At 32.5% G+C, this 25,681-nt stretch overlaps 2 long non-coding RNA genes across 2 annotated transcripts; both read right to left on the bottom strand.

Moving 5' to 3' along the window:
* Positions 1 to 6,004: 6,004 nt before the first annotated feature.
* On the bottom strand, positions 6,005 to 15,863 carry LOC143056772 (uncharacterized). Its single transcript, XR_012972504.1, has 3 exons — positions 15,637 to 15,863; positions 7,627 to 7,804; positions 6,005 to 6,439 (listed from the first exon to the last, which is right to left on the bottom strand). It is a non-coding gene; the product is annotated as an uncharacterized LOC143056772 (long non-coding RNA).
* Positions 15,864 to 19,201: 3,338 nt separating this feature from the next.
* On the bottom strand, positions 19,202 to 23,727 carry LOC143055973 (uncharacterized). The gene is made up of 2 exons (XR_012972185.1): positions 23,259 to 23,727; positions 19,202 to 21,886 (listed from the first exon to the last, which is right to left on the bottom strand). It is a non-coding gene; the product is annotated as an uncharacterized LOC143055973 (long non-coding RNA).
* Positions 23,728 to 25,681: the final 1,954 nt, after the last annotated feature.

Here is a 25,681-nt window from a genome sequence, read left to right as displayed (position 1 = left end):
TTGGTTATACGTCTGTTAAGAGTAAAACGCTTAATTTAATGTTAAACTCTATTAAATATACAGATTTTTGGCATGTTATAAGAACCAAATCAAAAAAAGAAAAGTGTCTGACAAAATGATGTCTATCATAGAACATTTTGCACTTGTAAAAACATTTCTTAGTCTGCGCAGTTTTCAGTAAAACTAAAAGGCGTCGCGCAAGTATACACATGGAAAAAAGTATTGCAACACCTTGATTTTTTAAAACTTGAAAAATCAGTCTCTTTTTTTGGATGAAATATAATGAAATATGTGTATAATATTATTGAAACATAGTTTATGATAACATTGGCATTGAAACGAACAAAAAATGTTTGAAAAAAAAATTATTTATATAACCACAATTTAAATAACAAAATGAAGTGTTTTTTGTACAAAAAAATGCATTTTACAACTTTTACTGTAGTCGAACTTTACAATGTCAGATATTTCAAAATTAATCTTCAGATGACTGTTCACATCATGGTTGATCGTTATACGCCAAAGAATTAGTACTTTGTGCGCAGCCTCCATTCAAACGGATAACCGCATCTTAACGTCTTCTGATTCCTGCCATAAATCGACTAATGTGTTGCTAAGGTAGCAGCAACCATTTCTGATGAAGGGCATTGTTTATTTCATGATATGTTTGAACTGGGGTGTCCTTTCGTGCACTTTCCACCAAAAAGTGTCCCAAATATGCTTGATATGGTTCCAATCCGGGCTACGATCGGGACAAGGAAGATGAACCGAATTCCATTTGAACATTGGATCTTCTTCCATGATGCTAATTTCCAACTTTGGCGAGCTCTGCACTACATTGGATACGGAAAACTGTGTGTCTGCTCGTTAGCAAAGGTCTCCGAAATGGTCTTATCGCACGATAGCCAGTTGCGATGAGTCGATATCGAACAGTTCTTGTTAAAAGGCTCACTCTCTTTTTAGGATTGTCTTGTATGCAATGGGTTTCCTTCTGACCAACCTTCATTATGCTTGATTTCCCCTAGCAAATGGTATAGAGGGTCTTCAATATCTGGGAAGGTCTTTAACAGCGTTTATTTCCTGACTTTTATTCTCAAAACGACTTATAGTGGAATGGTGATGACCAACAATACGTGCAGTTGTTACAGCGACATCCCTGCTTCTCTTATGCTGATAATCTGCCATCTTGCTGCAGTTAAGAGTTGTCAAGGACCCATTACAAGGTGTCAATCACATAACTTTAAAAACTTGGTTATTTAAAGTGTTGAAAACAATGAGGATAAAAACATCTGTTTTGCTGTTCACGGGTACAGTAGCTGCATGTGCAGATAAAAACTTATTGAGTCGATATTTATTGATTAAACTCAGGTGATACTTAAATAATGTTTAACTAGTTCTATTTTACCAAATTAGATCACAAAAAAATCAAAATTGCTTTTTTAATTTCAATTTCAATTTGGTGTTGCAATACTTTTTTCCATGTGTATATGTAGTATTTATGCTTATACGCATAGCATTTTTTTTTTAATAAAAGGCGAAACAAACAAATTTAGATATCATTTAAAAAACAGAAAATAGTACTGTGGTTCTAAAAAATAAATTGACATTAGTCAATATTTCATAATTGTAAAATAACGTGAATAATACCACGTTTTAGTGAAAATTATGGGAATAAAGTCTGTTAATGGGTTGGACAATTGAAATTGTGTCAGTTAAGAGTTTTTTTAGCCACGATAATAATTTTGCTACCTTTATATTTTCCCCTTAAAATTTAAGAATGAGATGTTCCTGAGTAAACAAAAATGACAATACGGTGCCACAGAATCCTAGAAAGAGCATTTTATTTTGACTTTCTTTGCATTTTATTGAAGGGTGTGTCACTTCAATATAGCGTAATATGGATTGGCCTCTGGAATATGCCAGTTTTTTATTGACGTTTTCAATCAGCCTTAATTTTTGTGTCTGTTCGAAGTAGCACGTTCTCAATTCCGACTGAAAGTGTCTTTCTAATACATCACAGGGTACATATAACGTGTTCTCGTTCACATATGAACATGATATTTGTCACTGGACGTTAAACCCTAATTCGTCAGCATCATCCAATTGGTTCCTTTCTTCTATTACTTAATCATATGTTGTTTACAAATCACTCTAAAGAAGTAAACGGAAAGGAGCGAATGCAGCTACATTTATTTATTTTAAGTTTCAATTCATTTTATTCGTTTAGTTCCTTTCTACAGAAGTGCAGAGGAGAACTACAGTTGTCTATGGTGGCCGGGGAAGTCCATTTCGCGTTTTCGCGATTTCGCCTTTTATACTCTATAGGGCAAAAACGCGAAATTGCGAAAAGGCGAAATTGCGAAGTCGAAAACGCGAAGTCGAAAACGAGAAATAGGTTTCGCGTTTTCGACTTCGCAATTTCGCGTTTTCGCCATATAGAATATGTAAGGCGAAAACTCTAAAGCGCTAAAACGCAAAATGGCATTAACCTGCCACCATAGTTGTCCGCATGTAAACTTCTAGAATTTGTCACCAATATAAGTACTTCGCAATCCGTTACTGTTTCAACAGCCATCGGTGTTTCATGTGTGTATTCTTAAACAAGTATTATTTTTCTCTCGTTTTTAGCAATGTATCACTCTCTACTGTCCTTATATATTATTCTATATTCTGCGTTTCCATCCAGATTCTCGTGTATACCATGACGGTCCTGATTGGGGTATTGTTTATTTCTGTATTCTTTAAATTCAACACGGTTATGTCATTTTTTTTCTACATTTTATTTATCTTACTCATTATTCTTTCTTTATTTTTCATATTTTGTCATCCCAATATATTTTACTTACTGATATTTAGTTACATTACGACGTTTATCTCTGATTTATATACTGATTACCAATGTAGATGAAAAATTTGTGTCATTCATGACAATTAAACAGAATCAACATGATATATGCGATCATTCTTGGATGAAATTAATATTACTTTAATATTACACTTTTTGAAACCATTTTTATCAAATGAATTTTCAATTTCGTGTGTTGTTTCCGTATATGTTATGTTTCATTGCTCATGTGTTGTTTTCGTATATTTTAGCCGCTCGTCGTGAGCCTGCTCATTTGATCCAATAACACCCCATATAGCAATAAAATTATACTTTTATTGCCATTCATAACTCTTAACAGACCAATTAACAGACCGGGTTTTATACATCCGACCCATTAACAGACCAGGTTTTAAATAAAGATTGATTTATGTCACCAAAATACAGATTTTCGTGTAGATTTTTCACACAATGTTATCAATATGGTTAACAAACATAATGCCTTTCTTTATTCGATGTTCAAAATATTGAATGCAAGTAAATTTAACCAATGTGTCATTTTGTGTACATTTTATGTGTGTAAAATGTGTATAAATTTGTTGATGAGTAACCCGCCTTTTCATTTTATAGATCGTACATCGAAGCTCGAAAAATAATAATTACACCACTGAATTCAGTACATTGAATTGTTTTGTTAGACATGAATACTTTTTATGATGAAAATATATTTAGAAAGTTTTACAATGAAACATGCTGAACTTTCAATGATTTTCTCGATAACACCTGATTAACAGACTTTAGCCAACCCGATTAACAGACCAACCGCCGATATAGCCGCATACTCAATATAGATTAACCGACCAATCTCTCGGTTAGCCGAGTGTCGGCCGTGAATTTGCCACGGTAGAATTGTATTGTTAATTTGTGTACATTACTATTTGGTTATTGTCATGAATAGTCTATATTTTATAAATGACGGCTTATTAAGTAAAAGACGGAGAAGTGTTTCCATTTATATAAAGTAATAGTTTTGTAGTAAATAGTTTTTATCAAGTACAAATATGAATGAGTAAAGAATATTTGTTACGTTGTATATTTTTATAAATAGAGTCCGAGGGTTTATGTTCGTATTTTGGTTTCAGGACTCCATGTAATGTAATTATGTAGAACACATGATTGTGTGATGTTTATATGATGTGCCGTTAAGGTAACACGATACCGAATGACGTTACGCCATGAGTTATCGTTCCTGACGTTATCGAATAACGTCCATACATATAAGCCAATACAGCGAGTTTTGTGTGACATTTCTAACGGTAACTTTCCCTAGATGCAGAGTGCCGAGAGTTTTGATGCCGAATACGTAGCGGTTATTTGGCATAGATTGTTTTGTCGTTTTCCGGCAATCATTCTGCTCATTGGTAATCTTTAAAAAGTATTACCTTACTTTTTAATATTCTGTTTCTTTGATATTAAAGCATGTGCACGCTTTATCTAAATATGTTCTTATGCATAACAGACACAGTTTTATCACTTTATTTTTATTCGTGGTATAGATATAGGAAGATGTGGTGTGAGTGCCAATGAGACAACTCTCCATCCAAATAACAATTTATAAAAATAAACCTTGGTTTATTTTTGCAATAAGTACTTATTCATGATTCACACCGTATCCCCATGAAATTTTGTTTTGAAAGTAGAAATCTAATTTATAGAAGCTTAGGATGATGTGTGAAAAAAAACCGGGGAATTTTACAACTATTAAATTCGTTTTAAAATGGTCATCAAAAACACCGCTCGTACAAAATTTAAATTTAATTTTTTATTATTCAAACGGCAAGAGACTTTAAAAAAGCAAGACCTTGAAATCATTTAGATTTTATATTCGTGTTAATTTACGCTTGCATGGCAATTCGGTGTTTTTTAGTTTTGAGTTGGAAATAATGTACATGTACAAGTTGGGAGATAAAACGACTGAAAGAAAATTAACAAAGTTATCTTTTAGGCTCTGAGGGCCATATTGCTCGCATACTAGGCGTCGGAAAAGGCCCGGAAAGTTTCTTTCTTAAAATTAGTTTTTAGAACTAGTATATATATATATACATTTATAGCTTCAGTTAAAATTTTCCCGAACATCATCGCGGATACCCTGCCTCTATTGCAAAACCTACCTATTGTATTTATTGTTAACTTGTTCTCGTCCTGAACATGCATGAAATATTTTCCACTGGACGTTAACAAACCAATAATCAAATAAATCAATCCTACAATTTACACCCGTCACTTGGAACTTAAGTTGATAAAATTTATATCATTGCCTCTAATTTTTTTTTTTTAAATCGACAAAGTTTAAACGCAGACCGCAAGGAAGACCAAAATTGAACAGTTACGCAAAACTAAATATCTCTGTTATCGCTTGCTCATTATGGCAGTGGGGTAACGTGAGACTTTATTTGTAAAAGTACAAGTACAAATAAAAAAATGTGTACATGTACATGTTATTTGTACAAAAGTTGGCTGATAGAATGATAAATGGAGATATATGATATGCTTTCAATTTCAAATTCAAATTGAGACTCTATCTAGAGTTGTGCCATTTCACATCGTAAATAACTATTTTTATTTTTGGCATATTTCTGTAGTCTTTGCGGTGTGTTTGGAAATTTTAAAATTGTTCCAGCGTTCGCTTAAATTGTATAAATCAAGATTTTGATAGAGTCTCAATTTGAATTGACATGATTCATTTGTCATTGTGCAATTACCGAAGAAGGATATCTGTTATCCGAAATATCTAATATTTGTATATTTTATAGTTATTTAATGGTGATGTTGTACCCTTTTTGACTTGTTATATATATATATATATATGTAGAGCCCAGGTGGTCGTGTGGTCTAGCGGGGCGGCTGCAGTGCAGGCGATTTGGTGTCACGATATCACAGTAGCATGGGTTCGAATCCCAGCGAGGGAAGAACAAAAAATTTGCGAAAGCAAATTTACAGATCTAACATTGTTGGGTTGATGTTCAGACGAGTTGTATATACATAATGTACACAGCCATGTATCACCATCATTAATGGCGATCCGATGGATAAATCTGTTGTAGAGTTGTCACTGACTCAGACGTATATATATATAGATAGATTTGCTTTTCAAAATAAATGTATGAGAAACATGAATGATTAACTTTATATTAAATTAATTTATTTTGCAAAATCATGGTGTCATTCTCTATAGACTATCACAGAGAGATATCATCTTAAAATTAAACTTTTCCCGCGCTTCATCCTAAAGAGTTGTATACATACTCATTCCAATTGGGAAATTAAATAACAGTATGTTAACGAGATCTCGTAGATCATAAGGCATAATTCAATATACATGTAAACAAAAAAATGCAATGGGAGGCTTCTATATTTGATAGTATGTGGATTTATAATTTGATTCTTTCAAAATGTCAAATTTGATTTATTGCTTTTCAAATCCCATACTACATTTTTTTAATATCGGACTGTTATGGGCGTAATTGAAACGATGATATTTTCTGTTGTTGTCTTATTGTCTGGACAACCATGGACCAGCTGGGCAAACTTTCCACAAGCAAAGAGCGACACCTCCTGGAATTAAAAAAAGAAGAAAATTAAAACAAATGTATATATGCAATAATAGCTTTAATTAAATTCAACTAAAGATGTATAAAAGTACAAAAAATGAAATCAACGAAAAATTTTTATAGAAAAAATCAATTAACTATAAAAAAAACAAAAAACAAAAACAAATAAGGATTATGAAGGGCAATAACTCCTTAAGGGGGCAATTGACTATTTTGGTCATACTGACTTATTTTTAGTTCTTACTTTGCAGTACATTAATTATTGCTGTTTACAGTTTATCTCTATCTATAATAATATTCAAGATAATAACACACATGTATATACATGTTTAATAGTTTTAAAGGCATCTATAAAATATCTATATAAATTAGAAGATGTGTTATCATTGATAATGAGACAACTTTCCGCAAGATTTTAAAATGACACATAAATTAACAGCTACATGTAACATGATTAATTCATTAATTCTTTCATAATAAAATTGAGAATGGAATTTCATTAATTCTTTCATAATAAAATTGAGAATGAAAATGGGGAATGTGCCAAAAAGACAACAACCCGACCATAGAGCAGACAACAGCAGACAACATAATGCTTATACGTCATCTTAAAAAGGAATGAAGAATAGAAATTACACATTGTATTCAAGTTATGGTATTTTTTCTGTCTTTTTGTTGTTGTCTGATTGACATGTATTCCACTTATATTTTTATACATATAGATTTTTTTTTTCAGTTTAGCTGCGAATTCTAGTCACATCAAGCAAATACGTCTAGTATTAAAATACTTTAAATATGATATACTCTGCCCAATTCATCTACTTCTGTATGAAATATATCGTCATTTACTCAAAAAGACCAGTTTTTAAAGCGATTCACGTCAAGATGAAGTTTTAAATAGTGAAGTACTGAAGTAAAAAGGTAGGCATTATGACAAATGCCTAGTGTAAAAAATTGCAATGTCAGATTTTCAAAATTAATGAGTAACAGAATTTAAATTTAAAAATTGCTATGAAATAAGTTTACGCTTTGAAATTTCATAGATTAGAACCCCGACAGTTAAAATGTGAACTTAGATTTATCAATCGTACGAAATATTAACCCAAGTACATTGCATAGAGACCGCTTCGTTGTGCGGGATGTAAAAGTACGTAGCCACGTTCATATCTACATATGTTATTACATACTAACCCCTGCTAGATCTAGCCAATGCCATTCGTTTAGCTGCCGACATCATTCTTCTGAAACTTGATCTCTTAAGATTTTCGCTACTGTATGGGACACTGTCATTTTCTGACGATTGGTTTACTTGATCTGACATCAAATTACGTAAAATTGCTTCTCTGTATTGGGGTGATAACATCAAATTCTAAAACAAATAAAATTCAAAAGAATAAATATTTAGTTACATGTATAAGCTTTAATATTATGATAAATGAAATGACCAATAAGAAGAGGTAACAAACAATGGTTGACTTTATTATACAATTAGTTCCATGATACTGGTATTTCATTACATGTCACGTGACACCCTAAAAAAAATAATGGCATATATAAATTTGAAGTCTGATAACATTAATAAGTTTGTATGCTTAAAATTCATCCAGAATTTCAATTGATTGATAGAATTTGTTGTTCTTGTTTGATTGACATATATATATACATACAAAAGAAGATGTGATAGGATTGCCAACTCGTCACAGGAACCAAATAACGAAGAAGATAAAACATATTGGTTGCTGAATGACCTTCAAAATTGAGCAAACACCAATAGGGCGACGAAGTGACAAATGAGGCCCCTCATGGGGGGTCCTAGTAATCACATAATCACAATTTTTTTGCCAATATAATCACATAATCATTAAATATTTGCTTATCTTTAGTAATCAAATAATCATAAACTAAAAATACAGTCCTAGGTAATCAAATAATCATGAAATATTTGGCTTAATAATCAAATAATCATTAAAAAAACAAGTAATCACATAATCAAAAACCCCATGAGGGCCCTCACAAATGTACAACAATGCATTACATGTTCCTTTCAGTGTTTGTTGCATATAAAATATTGAATCTTGAATCTGAATCTGCACACTAAGATTTTGCAAATTTCTATTGTTCGTTGAGCTAAACCGTCTATCCTTAGAGTACAATGAAATATTTCTGTCTAATATAGAGATCAACGGACCTAGACACCATTTTGTTGACTTGATTTTTTTATTAGATAATCAACTTTCAGTAGGCAGTGTAGTATATGATAAGTAGTTGTTCCATTGACACTTCTAAATCACCGTTGATATAAATTCAATCAACTATGATTTTATAAAGTGCTCGTGTCACAACTTGGTAGTTGCATATGCAAATCTAATAACCAAATCTTGTGAATCCAATGAAAGTAATGACTATAATCATCAAGAAAAGGTTGGGTTTTTCTGTGGTTACTTCGACTTATGATTTCCGAGAGGAAATTAAGAACATTCCGGCTAGGTATTTGCCATTAAATCAATCTCGTCACGAGCATTGTTTTTACAATTAATCTACCATCAAAGGTGTCCCATCTGAGATTTATCATAAATGAAACTACATAAAATCCTCGGCAATGATTGACGCAGTGTCCCCCGGGATGATGACAATATTTCTAGTTTTACGGAGTATTCAGTGTTCTAAATTTAAAGATAGTCCTTGGATAATTGCTTTGCTGAGATATCAAACAACTACAGCATGTTTTTACGAGACAATAATTGAAATACAATGGCTTCTCTTGTCTTTTGTCTCAGGCACTAAGATAAGTTGATGTGGAATTCATATGGGAATCAATTATACTCCCTTTTATTGATGAAATGTATCTAAATACAATTACTGCAATATTTTTTCGATGTTATAAAGGATGAGTGTGGTATTTTTACTTGAACTTTAAAAAGACAAAAATAAAATTGATAAACTTATAAAAGTGTCTATAAAAAAACTAGTTGTTTTTGTAAGTTTTGTGATTTAAAACAATGCATATAGCAAACAGTGTGTGTGTGGTGTACTTTTACAAAATGCACATACAGAAGGTAAAAAAAACTCCACGCAAAACGTCCAATTAGCTGACCTTTAACAACACGGTTATCTCAAGTTGTATTTTCACTGTTTAAAAAAAATCCCATCCGACATTGTAATATCATTACTAGTCAGGACAACTAGGCTATATTTCTAAACGATTTGAAATTTTATATATTCAATTACATGCATTATATTCGAAATTTTAGTTTTCCCTCTTGCTTAATAAACACTGTAACATCTTTCAAAATAAAGATAATAATGCATACATACATGTATGTGAAAATTTCTTAGAAAAAATATTTGGAGTGAAAACATCTTTTTGTGCAATTCTTTTGTATATCATGTTTGATTTTTTAATATGTTGTGTGAAAATGTGTCATTTGATGATCAAATGTATTTAAAACAGATCAACATTAATTATTATTGTCATTGTGGCACCGTTTAAGTCAACAATTCCTCTAAAATCTACAACACTGCTAAAGTCCACAACAATTTTCATCTTACTTATTTGAAAAATGAAAATTCTAATACAAAATGTCCATGCTTTTTCTGATTTCTTTTACTGTTAGTCATCCTATGGCTTCTAATAGATGACTCATGCCGGATTATTACTTGCTTTTTACTAAAACCATGGAATACGAAGATGATAAATTGTGATTTGACATTACTTAATCCGTGATTTAGCCCACAGACTTTAACACTGTATGCAACCATGCTGTCACAAGCTACTGACCACTAAGCTGTTTCCACCATGTTGTGGGTACCACAATTCACATTAAATTTCATGTGAAATAGTTTTTCCCGTTTGTTGTTGAAATGATTATATATCAGAGAATCCATAAACATAATATAGTAATGTATACAACAGTCAGTCTTGTTGTTGTTAGGTGTATTCATAGTGTACGACACACATCATTGCGCTCTTTATGACAGTTGTTGTTTGATTCAATTTAAGGATCAAAACTCCAATCGTTATCGAAGATGATCAAAGTAAGGACGGAGTTTGCCAGATTTTAAATTTGTACGTAGTTGCTGCTATGTTTTTTTATGATTGATTTTTTTTTTAAAGTAGAAGTTGGTACAAACATGGAACTATTATTGTCAATACTTTCATGGTACAACAATTTAAAATAAAAATTGCGTCAAGAGTAAATAAGAAGTAACTTCGAGCAACCATTCCTATATAGCTGTGTTTTCTTATATATAGCCAATTGGATAAAGATAAGATAAATACTTTATAATCGGACGAGCAGGGCGAGGCAGATTAAAATACGTGTGGCTGTCCTGACTTGACTCTTCACTGACACTTGTAAAGTACTTTTATAAGTGTTGTTGTGCATGGTATAATTTAATAATAAAAATGAACCACACCACGAACTTTTACCCCCAACAAGAACCACAGATAAATTAATGGATAAATGTTGGTAGAAAATGTATACTTGATAGCTGTATATAAACGAATAATGACTTCCGGTCCCATGGGGCAATGTTAAGATGCCATGATAATGGTCATCTGATTGTAATTTGATCAGCGATCTTGCTGTTCACACATAGCGTATATTTACCCTACACGTTAATGTTTATAGTTGTTAATATATGCTTTGTATAATACTATGATTGCAAGAGTAAGACTAGCAGGCCATTTAGAGTCATGACATATTTATCATTCGTTCTGCATTATTTTCACACGCTTGGTGTTTCATGTCGTTTGTAATAACCTTAACGACATTGTCAGATTGACTGCCTGCCAAATCGAGTTTGACTTCTCTTCGTTTATCGAATTATATTAACAGATAAGGGGGAGTATGTCGATATTTTTATTGAAATCAAACAGACGTTACCCAGCAAGTGTGAGATTTGCGGGGGATTGGTTTTATTCTTAAACGAAGATTAATTTTTAAAACAAAAATCATGTTCGACATCCTACATTGTATACGGATTCAATCACGAAACTCACTTTTGGAATGTTATTTGTTAGCAAAATAATAAGAACGAAATCATTCTGATATAAATAATCGTGACTTTCTAATTGACAATCTTGCCATAGCTCATTATATTATGCGGTTTTATAAATACTTTTGCCAGAGTAAGGTCAAAGTTATATATCATTCGAATCTTAACTCAGTCACCACATCTCTTTATTTTCTGCGGCCAAGAGTGTTTTTATAATAAATTTGCCAGAGTAGAGTCCAAGTTGTATCATTCGAATTTTAGGTGTTTGCATTTTGATAGTATAATATAACAAAAATAACGATTATGGACCCTTAATCACGCCTTCGTAAATCTTATCTAATATGAAAATATACATAGTTTGTGATTCACTTCAACACGTATACTTAAGAAGGAATGCAATTGATTTTCGTTTAGGGTTAGAGTTGTGGAAAACGAAATCGTGTCCATTCATTGTTATATTAAATGAAAATATTACATTTCATACATATATTAATTGATAGCAAGTATGCATTATCAGTGAATCTTGAAATAGGTTGAAAATATATTATTTTCTATACGAGGATAAAATTACTACTTATATGAATGTCAATTGAAGAAATAATAGACGAGTTAATCCTATACACAGATTAAAATGTTCTAATTCTCAAGCATATGTCATTATTAAACAAGTTAGTCTTCTTTCGCTTATAAGTTCAACGGGCATATGATTAATGTTGTTAACAATGAAGCATAATTATCAAATAAATTAAAGAGGAGGATAAAAAAAAATCAACAAGAATATATTTCTTAGCAATGTAAAATTGTTGTTGGGTCAGATAATTGAAGTTGTACTTTCCAAGTTGAATGTTAATGATTTCCAGATCAATGTTGATAATTCCAAGATTAAAGTTGGAAATTCCCAAATAAAAGTCGACAATTTAAAAATAAAATAAAATAAGGATGGTCCTAATAAGCTTCCGTACTTGGGTTATAGTCTTATGACGTTCACGTTTACGTTACATCTTGTTTCACAGTAACACTGAGGGAATAGACTCTTCTGCCTGTAAATAAAAGTTACATGTATGATTGCCGATGAGACAAATATCCACCCGAGTTCAAATGAAGTGGATATGAGCAATTATAGGTCACCGTACGGCCTCGACACTGTGAATTTGGATTTAAAAGCAGAATTAGCCACACAAAGAAAACTCAAATCTTAATTAAAAAAAAAACCAGCAAAATAATGTGTTAACTGACAGGTTTAGTATATTTTGTGCAACACATGACCATTGAACGAGATCACAGTAGTTGTTCACGATAAACCTCCAAACCGATTAGCTACATAAATGTAAAAAGATGTGGTATGAGTGCCAATGAGACAACTCTCCATCCAAGTCACAATTTATAAAAGTAAACCATTATAGGTCAAAGTACGGTTTTCAACATGGCGCCTTGGCTCACACCGAACAGCAAGCTTTAAATTACTAGTGAAAAACCATTCAAATGAGAAAAGCAACGGTCTTATCTATATAAAAAACAAGAAACGAGAAACGCTAATGAACAAAATCAACAAACGACAACTACTGAACATAGCTACTACGCCTTTGTATTCATTGTATATCACATAAGCATAGACATTCCTAGAACAAGCATACATACACATTTCCATAATTGGTGTCCAGAAGAATGAACAATAAATTTTAACCTTATTTCATAACTCTGGGCTCATATGTCATTAAAACCACTCCTTCAATATTTAATGTATTTTCTAAGTAAAATAAAGTGTCATACAGACATTTATTGGCGCAGTGGAAATAGTGTTTATCAAACTTTTAGGATAATTGAAATCTCTTACGCCGTTGTAACCGTCAGTGAAATGAACATATGAATGATCGCCTACCATTAAAAATAAAATTCTATAGGTTATATTCGAATTAGTTTGGTGTGTACTACGAACTTATCAAGATAAATCGTACATGAGGGATTTGTCATATCCATTCGGTCATGTCTTGAGACTAGTTTTTTTTTAGAATGAAAGGTCGGTTGGGTTGTTTAGTGTCATCTGAAGGGGCATATCTCTGAGGGGCATATAATTGTTGAAAATATGCCGCACAGCCATATATTTTGACCTTTGAAAAAAAAGAAGTGCATATGAACTTTCAATTCTAGGATATATTTTTTTTCTTCAAAACTTCATAGTAAAAGTGCTACAAAATATGGCAATTCAAATTCTACAAAATAATTAAAAATGATTCGAGGAAATGTTACATGTAGTACTTAAAAATCCACATGATTATTTGCTATAATCGTAAAGTATCGCTATGACTTTAATTTAATCCGTATATGTATATAAAGTCAACATTACCAGTTCAAATACCAAAAACCTGCAACAAACATGTAATGATTGCTATTGTTTCCAATTTGAAATGTGGAATTTGTAACTATTTCACGCATTTAATTTCAAGAAATGTCTAAACGTATTTCTCAAAAGTCATTAATAACATTATTAAAGAACGTTCACTGCGTGCTATCGGATTATAATTAAAAGTTTGATTGTGGTTCGTGAGTGATTAGTTACATGTTTGGTTTTCACGCTCAGGAAAGGAAACTGTTTACCATGATAATTATACAAAATATGATATATTATAAATTCCAAGAATTCGCAGAAGCAACAAATATCAATTTTAAAGTCTGAAGTATGAACTCAAGACCTCCCACACTCGACACCACCTATGCAAATTTGGTAATATGTAGGAAATTAAGATGAATCGGATAATAGATTTGGTTCAGGCAATCAACTATGAATCGGGCCAATTCCGGAAAAGGCATACAATACAACAAACTACGTTTAACATTATAACACATTACATAAAAAATAAGTTTCAAAATAAGTAAAATTTAGATGCATGTGTCTTGATAACAAACCAAAGCTTGAGGGATGGAATCCCCATCAACCGCACAAAGAATGCAATTGATTTTTTATTTGGATAAATAGTTCAGGAACACAAAATCGTACCCAATTCATTCTTATATTTGAATTATCTAAATTGATACACAGTATGAATTATCAGTTTTGCAGGAAATGGGATATATGTTTATTTTTTTTTATAAACCAGGATAAGAAAACGTCTGGTCAAATGACTGATGATATCTCCGAGTATGTAATAAATACATGTATGACATATTACATGTTCTAAATATGTTATAAATGTAAGTTTTTTTCAAAGTTTACGCAAGCAATTTAAGACTGATTTACTATTTATTCATTATAAAAAAAAACAATTCACAGAATAAACATTTTATACCACTGTCCCAGGTTAGGGGGAGGGTTGGGATCCCGCTAACATGTTTAACCCCGCCCCACTATTTATGTATGTGCCTGTCCCAAGTCAGGAGCCTGTAATTCAGTGGTTGTCGTTTGTTTATGTGTTACATATTTGTTTTTCGTTCATTTTTTTTTTACATAAATAAGGCCGTTGAGAAGAGCTATAAAAGGCCCCGATAAGATAATGTAAAACAATTCAAACGAGAAAACTAACGGTCTTATTTAATATGTTAAAAAAAGGAATGAACGAAAAACAAATATGTAACACATAAACAAACGACAGCCACTGTATTACAGGCTCCTGACTTGGGACAGGCACATACATAAAGATTTTTTTTATCAAACAATTTATCAGAAGTAATGCAATCTGACATACACGTTGGATATTAGTTGCATTCTGCTATAAACTCAGTAAAATTGCTGTTCATAATTAATTAAGGTTAATGTAACCCGAATTACTTTACTGCAAAAGTACATTACAAAGTATTTTACGGATGTAACCAAAGGAGTATGATTTTTGTTTGTTATAAATAATAAATCAAACGAAATACTATATGTCAATGAAAGATGAATAGTATATGAATACTGCTATTGAAATTCAGTAAAATTGCTGTTATTAAATGGTTCTCCAAACTAACATTACTTAACTGCAAAAGAACATTACAAAAATTTTTACTAGAGTAAGTATATTTGTTATATGAATAATAAATCAAACGAAATACTATCTGTCCATAAAAAATGAATATTAGATGAATTCTGCTATAAATTCAGTAAAATTGCTGTTAAATTCTAATTTATAAAACCAGAACTACTTAACTGCAAGAGTATATTACAACGTCATTAAGAATGTAATCAAGGAAGAAAAGGTTTTCTGTAAATAATAATAAATGTTGACCTACCGCTGAAGCCGAATTCGTCAATTCTTCTGTGTCTTGAATGTAGTCTCCCATTGGTGCTGCCTTACAAACAGTCAACGTGAACACGAACATAGATGTAAAAACAATAAGAAAAACTTGAGCTAATTTCTCAGACATAACTAAAATAATTTAACTGTAGTAAAAACTAAATAAAGTTTATCTAACGTTGCTGTTCTTTCCCTGCTAGTTCTTAATAAGGATAAGGATTAATTTTTCACGTTTTATATATACGGCTCAAGCCCACGGTAGTTCTCTATCACAATTTACCGCTCAATCATTGACGTTTTTAATATTCCCAAATCACATAGATCCAATTCGTTGACAATTATTTCAGCCTATCAATTGTCACCTTATTAATTTTGACGTACGGCAAGAATTATCTCCCTTGATAATTAGACAGATGTAAGATAATTCTAGATGACAATTAATACATCGTTATCGCTTGTTTTATTATTTCAAAATAATTGTTTTTCAAGTAAAATCGTGATTTATGGCATTCGGGACCTACACGGATCAATCCTTTTCTATGAATATATCAAAGAAATGAAGCTGTCAATTTCAAATATGTACATTTCATAGTTAAAATGAAAAAATGTGTTGAGAGATTTTGAAATTATTAGCATCAAGCTAAAGGCAAATCGAGATACTAGTAATTTATTTATGGCTACACAATTGATTTCATATTTTAATCATTGCTTTATCTTATCCTTCATAGAACATTTGACTCATATTTGATATTACTTGTTTAAATTCAACGTTATAAGCAAACGTCAATTTTTTTTTTTAATAAATTAGAAGAATCAAATGAATGTTCCTTCAAAAATGTTCAAAGTATCTTTAATTATTTTACCTTTCAATTATTGCAATAATGTTTGGCCCTTCTACTGGTATCAATATTGTTTTTTGTACGCGGTCTTTGTATGAATTTTACGATCATGGATTTCTAATGTTTTATTTTTTTTCAACAGACACAGGCTAGTATGTTTTTTTTTTTTTTTTTTTCGTTTTGCTACAGTCGGTTTTTTTTTTTTTTTTTACTCATTTCTGCATATGAGATTTTTTTTTTTATATTCATACATTATAACAAACGTTATATGTATATACATGTAATACTTATGCCAAAACGTTATTGTATGAATATTTGATATGAAAAATATATTTATGGATAATTTTGTCATTTGAGAAGGTTTTGGTGGTCGGATTTTTTTATGACCAATTTTTCTCTAATTTTTGTTTGACTTTTTTCTTATTGTTTTGGCGCATTTTCGCTATTCTGTAAGCTCTTTTCCAGACATTTTAAGAATATGTACCCATATCCTTTTTTATGACATATTCAATTTCATATATACATTTGTTTCGTGGCCGGTACCTCTTCAATGGATGTTTTACGTCATTTCGTACTGTTTTTGTTATGTGTTATGTCTGGCGTCGATGGCGAATCTTTGATAGCTTTTGTTTCATTAACTTGTTTTTTTCCCCAAGACAGTTTAGTGCTTGACGTATTGCATGAACACATCTCTGATCGTGAATACCCTATGTTGCCCTCAAGGTGTATTTTGGTTACTATACGTGTTCGTGTCTTTCGGTGGCGGACTCATTAACGTATTGTATGGACGCATCTGTAACGTTGAATACCCTTTGTTGCCCTCAAGGTGTATTTTGGTAACTATAAGTATAATTTTGTGTCTTTGGGTGGTTGACTTGTTGATATATTGTATAGAAGCATCTGTAATGTTGAATACTATATGTTGTCATCATGGTGTAATTTGGTTACTGGTGTGGCTGACATTTGAAAAATGCATATTCCGTTGACTTGTTGATATATTGTATTGAAGCATCTGTAATGTTGAATACTATATGTTGTCATCATGGTGTAATTTGGTTACTGGTGTGGCTGACATTTGAAAAAAGCATATTCCTTTTATTTCCGGTCCGAGACCACAATTGTCGTCCTTTGATTTTCGTTGTTACAAATATAGTCCCTAGTGTTGACAGTGGGTTACTTGCCATTAATTTTTATACCCCTTTCAAATTTATTTCTCCATGTTAAATACCTCAAATTGAAAGAAGGGGGTGAAATTACACTGTAAAAAATTGGGGTTCAGAATTTTAAAGGAAAGTAGTGATTCGGTCCAGCTGACAAAGGTTGAAAATTAGCACTTCGGAAGCTGTCAAAAGATTTCAAGACGCCCTAAACATAAAATTGTCCATATTTTGAGTAAGAGCCGATGAAGTTTTCTATAATCTTGATATAATTTGTCCCAAAAGTAGTATAACACACTGTAACAATTTTATTGAGAAAGCGCAGTTGGGATTTTTTTAATTTTCATTTATCTTCTAAAAGAAATGCACTACAAAATAATTGTGGTCTCGGACCTTCTAGAGACAAAGCGCAAAATCTGTTGTTAAAAGGTGACTTTCTGTTTTAGCAGTTTATATTTAATTAATGTACATGTCAAAACAGGTAAACAGGTGCCAAACATAAACCTTTTTCTTTATACAGAAACAAACAAATAATTATAAAGATTAAAACACGAACACAATGCAGACACTAGAATAGAAAAATAAATATAGGAATGCACTTTCATACAAAATTATCAGTTCAAATATGAAACGTGGCGAAGAATTATTATTTCAAATATGAAACTTGACGAGGCAATAAAAGCTAAATATATTAATTCATTGATAAAAAAAAGCTTAATATATTAATTTATTGATAACAAAATCTTTCGTTGCACGAGTATATGAAACAACAGGTTTAACAAAAAAAAAAACATGGTTGTTACATTTTCTACTACCTACCTGTACCTTTTGGACTATTATAGGGTTTTATCGATATAAACCTGTAATTAATTCTCATAATTACAACCTAATACAATTTGAAAGAATTCGTGTTTATTGAAATATTCCTCACATGGACTTTTTTCAACTCACTTACAAGATGTTGAACTATTGATATAGCAGAGATAAACCCTTTTAGACTCAAAACAATTCAGATAAGAATATATTGACGTCGCGCAAAATACTGGTGATAATAACGTAACGTCGGAAATATAGCAAAAAGCCGTCTTATTTTCTTGTTTTTTACGTAACGTTTTTCTAATGTGATTTCTAATGTGTAAGCATTGATTCATTCAGGTTTTTTTTCATGGGAATATTTTTTTTCAGTAAAGATATTCATGTATATTTTATTTAACGAAAAATGTATATATATATATATATATATATATATATATATACAACTCGTCTAAACATTATGTTTAGACGAGTTGTATATACATTATGTACACAGCCATGTATCACCATCATTGATGGCGATCCGATGGATACATCTGTTGTAGGGTTGTCACTGACTCAGACGTACTTATATAATATATATATATATATATATATATATATATATATATATATATATATATATATATATATATATATATATATATATATATTTTATATTTTTTAATTATAAGCAGAGCCACGTTGAATCATTTCATTTGAATCGGAAAGGTCTACTAAAATATTTTATGAGTGGCTAAACAACAGTGCATGATGTTTTATAATTTAATTCTTATTTCAATCCAAATTGTCCAATACAGAAAGAATGTCTAGATGGGTGTCCTCTGAAATAGTTATACGATAAGAGGCATCTACATCAGCAAGTATGTATAGCAGAGATTTCGTCGGTACCAAAGCAGTCTTTGTCTTTAAAAGTTTATATTTTAACGGATCATTGTCACTGATTTTGTCATAATAATGACCCCGGAAAACCTCGAATCCAGGGGGATATGTAGCACCCCAGCTGTCACTCTCTGCTGAATTCAATACGTGTGAACCTTTGGAAATTTTCATTAAATAATAGTCAAAGTTATCATCGTCGGTTTTGACAGCCACAACAGAGTTTATGGATACCAAATCTGATATGTCTTCTGAAAGAATGTCAGTGTCTTGTGCTACTTCTTCTTCGTTAGAAGTTTGTGTTATTTCGCGTGGCTTAATAGTTTTCTTTACCCCGGTATTTTCTACATTTAAACAGTTAAGATAATTCCCCAAAATGCATTGATCGCACGTGTAACAAGAGAGATCGGAAACAATGATTTCATTACATGTACTAGTAAAAACATGATGTATTTGTCTATTTTGCTGGATCGGCTTAAATATTTTGGAATTGTGTCTATCAATTGAGTCCACATATCGAAATACCCTTCTTTTAAATAATGCACTTCTTGGCTTTTTAAGGCTACTTTCGCAGAACGTAAATAAATCCTTCGCATTCTGAATCACTGTATTGCCACGTAGAACAGATATGTCCGCCTGTCTTTTTATAAATCCCCCCGCGGCATCTTGAGGCCCTTTTGCATGGCTTGTTTCAAAGAAATTTCTATGGAATGTTTTATATCCGAAATCAGGGATGGCAGTAGATAAACTTCCTAAACAGTGCCGCGATTTATATTGGCTAGAACAACCGTCTGTGAATTCATGCATATGATCAACTGTGTATGATATTGAATCTAAATATTCCTTAACTTTCTTTTGGACATATTTTGTAAAATCATTATCATGTTGCAGGTCCGGGGAAATTACGAAAAAATGTTCCGTAATTATTTCCGGAAATTCTTCTGTACTGTCTACACCATCGTATTCTAAAATGGCGTGTCGGTGCATGACGGTTACATGAATGCTGCATTCAGTTCTTTGGAAGTAATTGGATTGGATTTCTTCTTTCTCGACACAGCGATAATTTTCCGAATAATCGTGGATGCATATGCAATGATTGACTGGCAAGTTCTGAACAAGACTTTTAAGTTGATTGCTTTGCCAGTTTGATCGGTGCTGGTGAGCGGGGAAAGTTTCGAGAAGCTTTTTTAAATTGAGAAACATTTCGTTTACGCTAGTTTTCTTTTTTATCAGGGTCAGTCGGCGCCTTACATTTTTACCCTTCGATTTTTCAGTTATATATTCATATTTTTGCCATTCAACAGTTGAAGACGACTGTGATTCGTTGGGTGAAAGTTTGAAATTACCAACTCCGCAAAGGCTACATTTTCGGTCAAGACAATTTTTTCTATAAAATCCATTTACTTTTGGACATAGCGTAATATGTATAAGGTCTGACATTTTCTCAAATACGGGATAGTCACTTTCTTGCGAATCGGTTTCCCTGTCACACGATTTTCTGAACTTCATACATGCTTTGAAAACAAGGTTTGCTTCCACGTGATATCTACAACAGCATGTATTTCTATCTTTTTCAGATGCAGGTCTTACGAAAAACGGTCGAAGTTTCTCAAATGCTCTTTGTCCAATTTTAATTTCCGGATATTTGGCGACAAAATCTAAATACGCATCAGTTTGTGTTTTTTCCAGCACGTGTGTCATATGCGAAGTATATAAGTTTGGTCCCAATCGTTCTCTTTTGATATCGGATTTGTTGCCGGTCGGGTGTGATATGCCATCAGAGAGCCAAAAGTTATAAACTGTTTTCTTTGTTTCTTCTGAAATGGAATCTTTTCTTGTTTTCTGTTGCGTAAGAGCCCATGCAGACGATTCACTTTTAAGAATTCTAGACCTAATACGCTGGCCTCCAGCAACCCTTCTTGCTGGCAAACCTAAATTTTTACACAGTTTAATTTTACCTCTCGAGTTTGCTAAATTTCCCCCGCTGATTGATGCAGTAACAGAATTCATTACCGAACGTGCATTCTTAGATCGCTTTAATTTTGTAGATTTTATTATTTCTTGAATATCTGCAACGACGGCCATTTCAACTGGCGAAACTGAATGTTTCAGATTAGCTATTGTTGGCGATCGAGGGGATCTGCGGGCCAAATAAGTCGATATAACTGCGCATCGTTTAGATGGAGATTTTGGTTAACCTTCTTTAAATTTTCTTAGGGCTCTGGCCTTTTCCATTCTGTTTTTGAAAACATTTGAACCTTCTGGTACAACAAGTGACATTGATGAAAGTTCTACATTTTTTTTACCTCTGTGTTTACGGACATTCATTTTATTTTTCAGTTTTCTTTCATTTATTTTCTTAGATTTCTCCCTTTGTTCTCTCTTTTTTCTTGCATTAATCGTTTGACTATATGTTTTTGTCTCGCTCTCTTTATTCTTGTACAACTTTCCATAAGATTTTCTACTCGTTTCATTTTTCTGAAGCCTTTTTCGTTCTCTGTTCCTAATAAGTATTTCCTTAGCCGAAAGTTTACTTTTTTTTCTGTTATTCATATTTCTGAAAGCATATTTATATTTGAATGTACACAAAATTTTGGTCTGATTTTTTTAAGTCCGATTATTTTAATTGATTGTTGGTTTATAAATACATTCAATAATTAAATATGAGTCTTTTTTGTCTCGTGTTTTATTTTTTTGGAACTAATCATTCTCCTGAAACACCAGAGATCATTTCGGTTGTTTGAAGGGATTGGTGCCTCTTGTTTTGTCTACGAAAATTATCTAATATGGTAACTCTTCTTTTAGATTGTTCCAGAACTTCCTAAAGTCAAATCATTTTTTACGAATTTTAATATAGAATAATATTTTTATTTCATTAAGGGAGCAACCATTTGATTTTAATGGGGGGGGGGAGGGGGGGGTGCTAGGATGAAAAATTTTGTCCGGCATTTTTTTTAGTTGTTATCTCGGTCCTGCCTTTTTATTTTCACTATATTTGGTCCTGCCTTTTTTTACAAGTTTATCCTGGGTTTGTTTGCCAACTGCTCATCCTGCCCTTTTAACCCCACCGCAGTTCGCGCCTGTCCTAAGTCAGGTACCTATAGCTTTTGTTAGTCTTTTATATTTTTTTACTTTTAGTTCATCTCTGTGTTTCGAAGTGAAGAGTGGCGTCCATTTTCTTGATCTAGTATACATTAGGATTTCGGGGCCTACTCAAGACCTCCCCTGGGTGCGGGATTTCTCGCATGTTGAAGACCCATTGGTGGCCTTGAGCTGTTTTCTACGTTTTGGTCGGGTTGTTATCTCTTTGACATATTCCCCGTTTCCATTCTTATTCATTATTTTTTTACTCGAAACTCCTGTCTGCCTTTTTTTTACACTCAAAACCCCTGTCCTCCCTCTTTTTCAAATTTCATTCTAGCCCCCCCCCCCCCCCTTAAAAATCAAATGGAAGCTCCCTAAGGCAAAAACATGCCCATATCGTTTCATGTTTGGAGATCGATTCTTTACAAGTTCTTCTTATAATTTCTTTTGCGTATTGACTCTGTGTGAAATATGACGTTTCATTATTTTTCGACGTTTTTTGTCTCATTGGACATTTTTTCTGATTTTTCTTTTCTTTATTTGCGAAAAGGATAAAATATAAAAACAGCCAGTATTTATATTATCATGTTCAGTATTTGTTGTAATTTTTGAAATCTGTATCAGTATTTTTCTTCTGATTTAATCGCGATACATCGTAGATCCCGAAATCGTCAAAATGGAATATTTGTTTGGATTTCAGATGATACGGGACATTTTTTCTGATTTTAAATTTTTTCAATAGTTTTTTTTTAATACAAGTAAACTCAAAAAGTTTGGTACCAATTTAAACAGAAATGTTTGTAATTTATAAATTATAAATATAAACGATATCCTTTTAAAATTACCTTCAGTATATGAATTTGATCTTCAAAGTTTGCAGTTGGAGTCTAGATTATTTGTCACCATTACAAGATCAAAAAGTTGCTATGACGTCATTTTTCTACATGTATGACGTCATATATGTAAGTAAAATTATGTAATTCAAAACTTTACATATGGTTCTTAATTCCTTCCAAATGAGAACTACCTTTGGCTACTCAATCCATATTTCATTCTCAAAAATGTTTGGAGATCTCAATGTTCAATGTTACGCATTACACGGCAAAATTGCCTATTTCATAAAATTTAGCGCTTCAAATCGAAACCTATTCGTGAAAAAAATATCATGAAAAACAGATATTTTGTTGCCATTAGATTGGGTAACGAAAATTATTTAGCGATTCTGCAAATTGTTGCGTCCTAAACGGACAGTTAGCCTTTTCGCCGATTTTTCTCGAATCACCTTCAAATTGTCACCAGTATCTTGCGCGACGTCATTATATAGTCGACACTTTTTGTTGAAGATTGTGTTGCCTCATTTGTGTCATTTGTGTCGTTTGATTGCTGTCTAATCAATGTATCTAACTTTTTGTCTAATATATTTAAGGATTACGTTGATGAATATTGTCTCGGGTAAATTTGAATTTGCTCGAGAATTTAGTTACACTATATATACCACGAGGGATAATATTCCCCGATTTTCATGCATTCATTTTGACTCGTTTATTGCTTTAAAAGCCCTGGTCACAGCGAACCCACAACACATCTATGCAGCGCCACGACATGAAATTTTATCAAATCGCGGGTCATCTGTGATCGTCGTACGACAGTCGCACGATATGTTCAGCATCGTGGCGCTGTCGTGTGTCGTGGAACAAAAACTGGACATGCACCTTTTTTGCTCTACGATTTTATTTGTCGTGTCACTGTCTTGTGGCTGTCGTAAGAGTGTCTTAGCCCAGTCGTGCAACTGTCGTGCGATAAACACATTGTCGTGGGTACCAACATAAACCATTTGAGTTAAACAATCGTACGACTGTCGCGCGACTGTCATACGATGATCTCACGACTGTCGCAAGACACTCGTGACACATTCGCACGATTGTCACACGAATACCAAATTTCGTACGATGTTCGCGCAAAAAAAAACATACCATCTGATGTTCAAAGAGATTGGCTATTCCACCAGAACTATAACTATTGGTCCTGCTGAAAAGGCGCCGTGCGGGACTCCAACAAGAGCAAAACATGGTCCACATTTCTTTTGTTTATTTTTCTTTTCGTGGGCATCCTGGTTTAAAGTCGCTGAACAATTATAATAAGTCAAACTAATACTGGAAACGGCATTTTATTTGAACCGAACTAATAATGACACTGAACAATATTGAAAGCAAATGGCAAATGGCACGCAATAATGCGGGCCTCCTTTATATACTAGTAGTTCGGAGTCAAACGCGCGACTGATCCTGCACGACTGTTGTGCGATTGTCGTACGATAGTTGTACGACAGTGACACGACAGTAACACGCGCATCCCATGACATGAAAACCTGAAAAATAGCACAGAACAACTCACCATTGTCGTACGACTCTCACACGACCGACTTGCGACAAATCGACGACAGTACAATTACAATTCTTTTTTTTTCTGTCGTGTAACTATCGTTGAACAATCTTGGAAATGTCGTAGCTGATGTGACTCGAAATATTTTTTTACATTTTGCAGGACAGTGCAACGGGAACTATGTTATAGATCTTCCATGACAGAAAATCGTACGATCTGTTGTGACCGGTGCTTAATAGCAAAACTTGAATATAAGTAAAATTGAGAATGGAAATGGAGAACGTGTCAAAAAGACAACAACACGACCAATAATTAAAATGCGGCCAAAATCCACCAATATGTCTTCAACACAGCGAGAAAATCACGCACCCGGAGGCGTGTTACATCTGACCACTTAACAAAAATGTATACTAGCTCAGTGATAATGGACGTCATACTAAACTTTAAATTATACATGTATAAATGAAATAAAATTAAAAACCACACAAGACAAACAAAGGCAAGAGGCTCCTGACTTAGGACAGGCGCAAAAAAAAAAAAAAAAAAAAAATGCGGCGGGGTTAAGCATATTTTGCGAGATCTCAATCTTCCTTCTATACCCTCTAGACAATGTAGAAAAACAAATACACAGCAATACGCTTAGTAAATCGCAATTTAAAAGAAGTCCGAAACCGATGTCAGAAAAGACAACAAAAGAAACTAAGCAAAATGACAATGATACATACATTAACAATGAACTACTAGTAGTTATTGACATGCCAGCTCCAAATCACAATTAAACTAATTGAAAGATGATGTCTTCATCATATGAGTATCAAGCATACTCTCCTCCGTTAGGCGTTTAGTTTTATAACATCATAAAATATACGAGAAGAACATAACCCGT

Source organism: Mytilus galloprovincialis, chromosome 13 (genome assembly GCF_965363235.1).
Source record: "Mytilus galloprovincialis chromosome 13, xbMytGall1.hap1.1, whole genome shotgun sequence".
NCBI classification, from domain to species: domain Eukaryota; kingdom Metazoa; phylum Mollusca; class Bivalvia; order Mytilida; family Mytilidae; genus Mytilus; species Mytilus galloprovincialis.
Note: the sequence above shows the minus strand (reverse complement) of the source record. Positions and strands in the feature narration are given on the sequence as shown.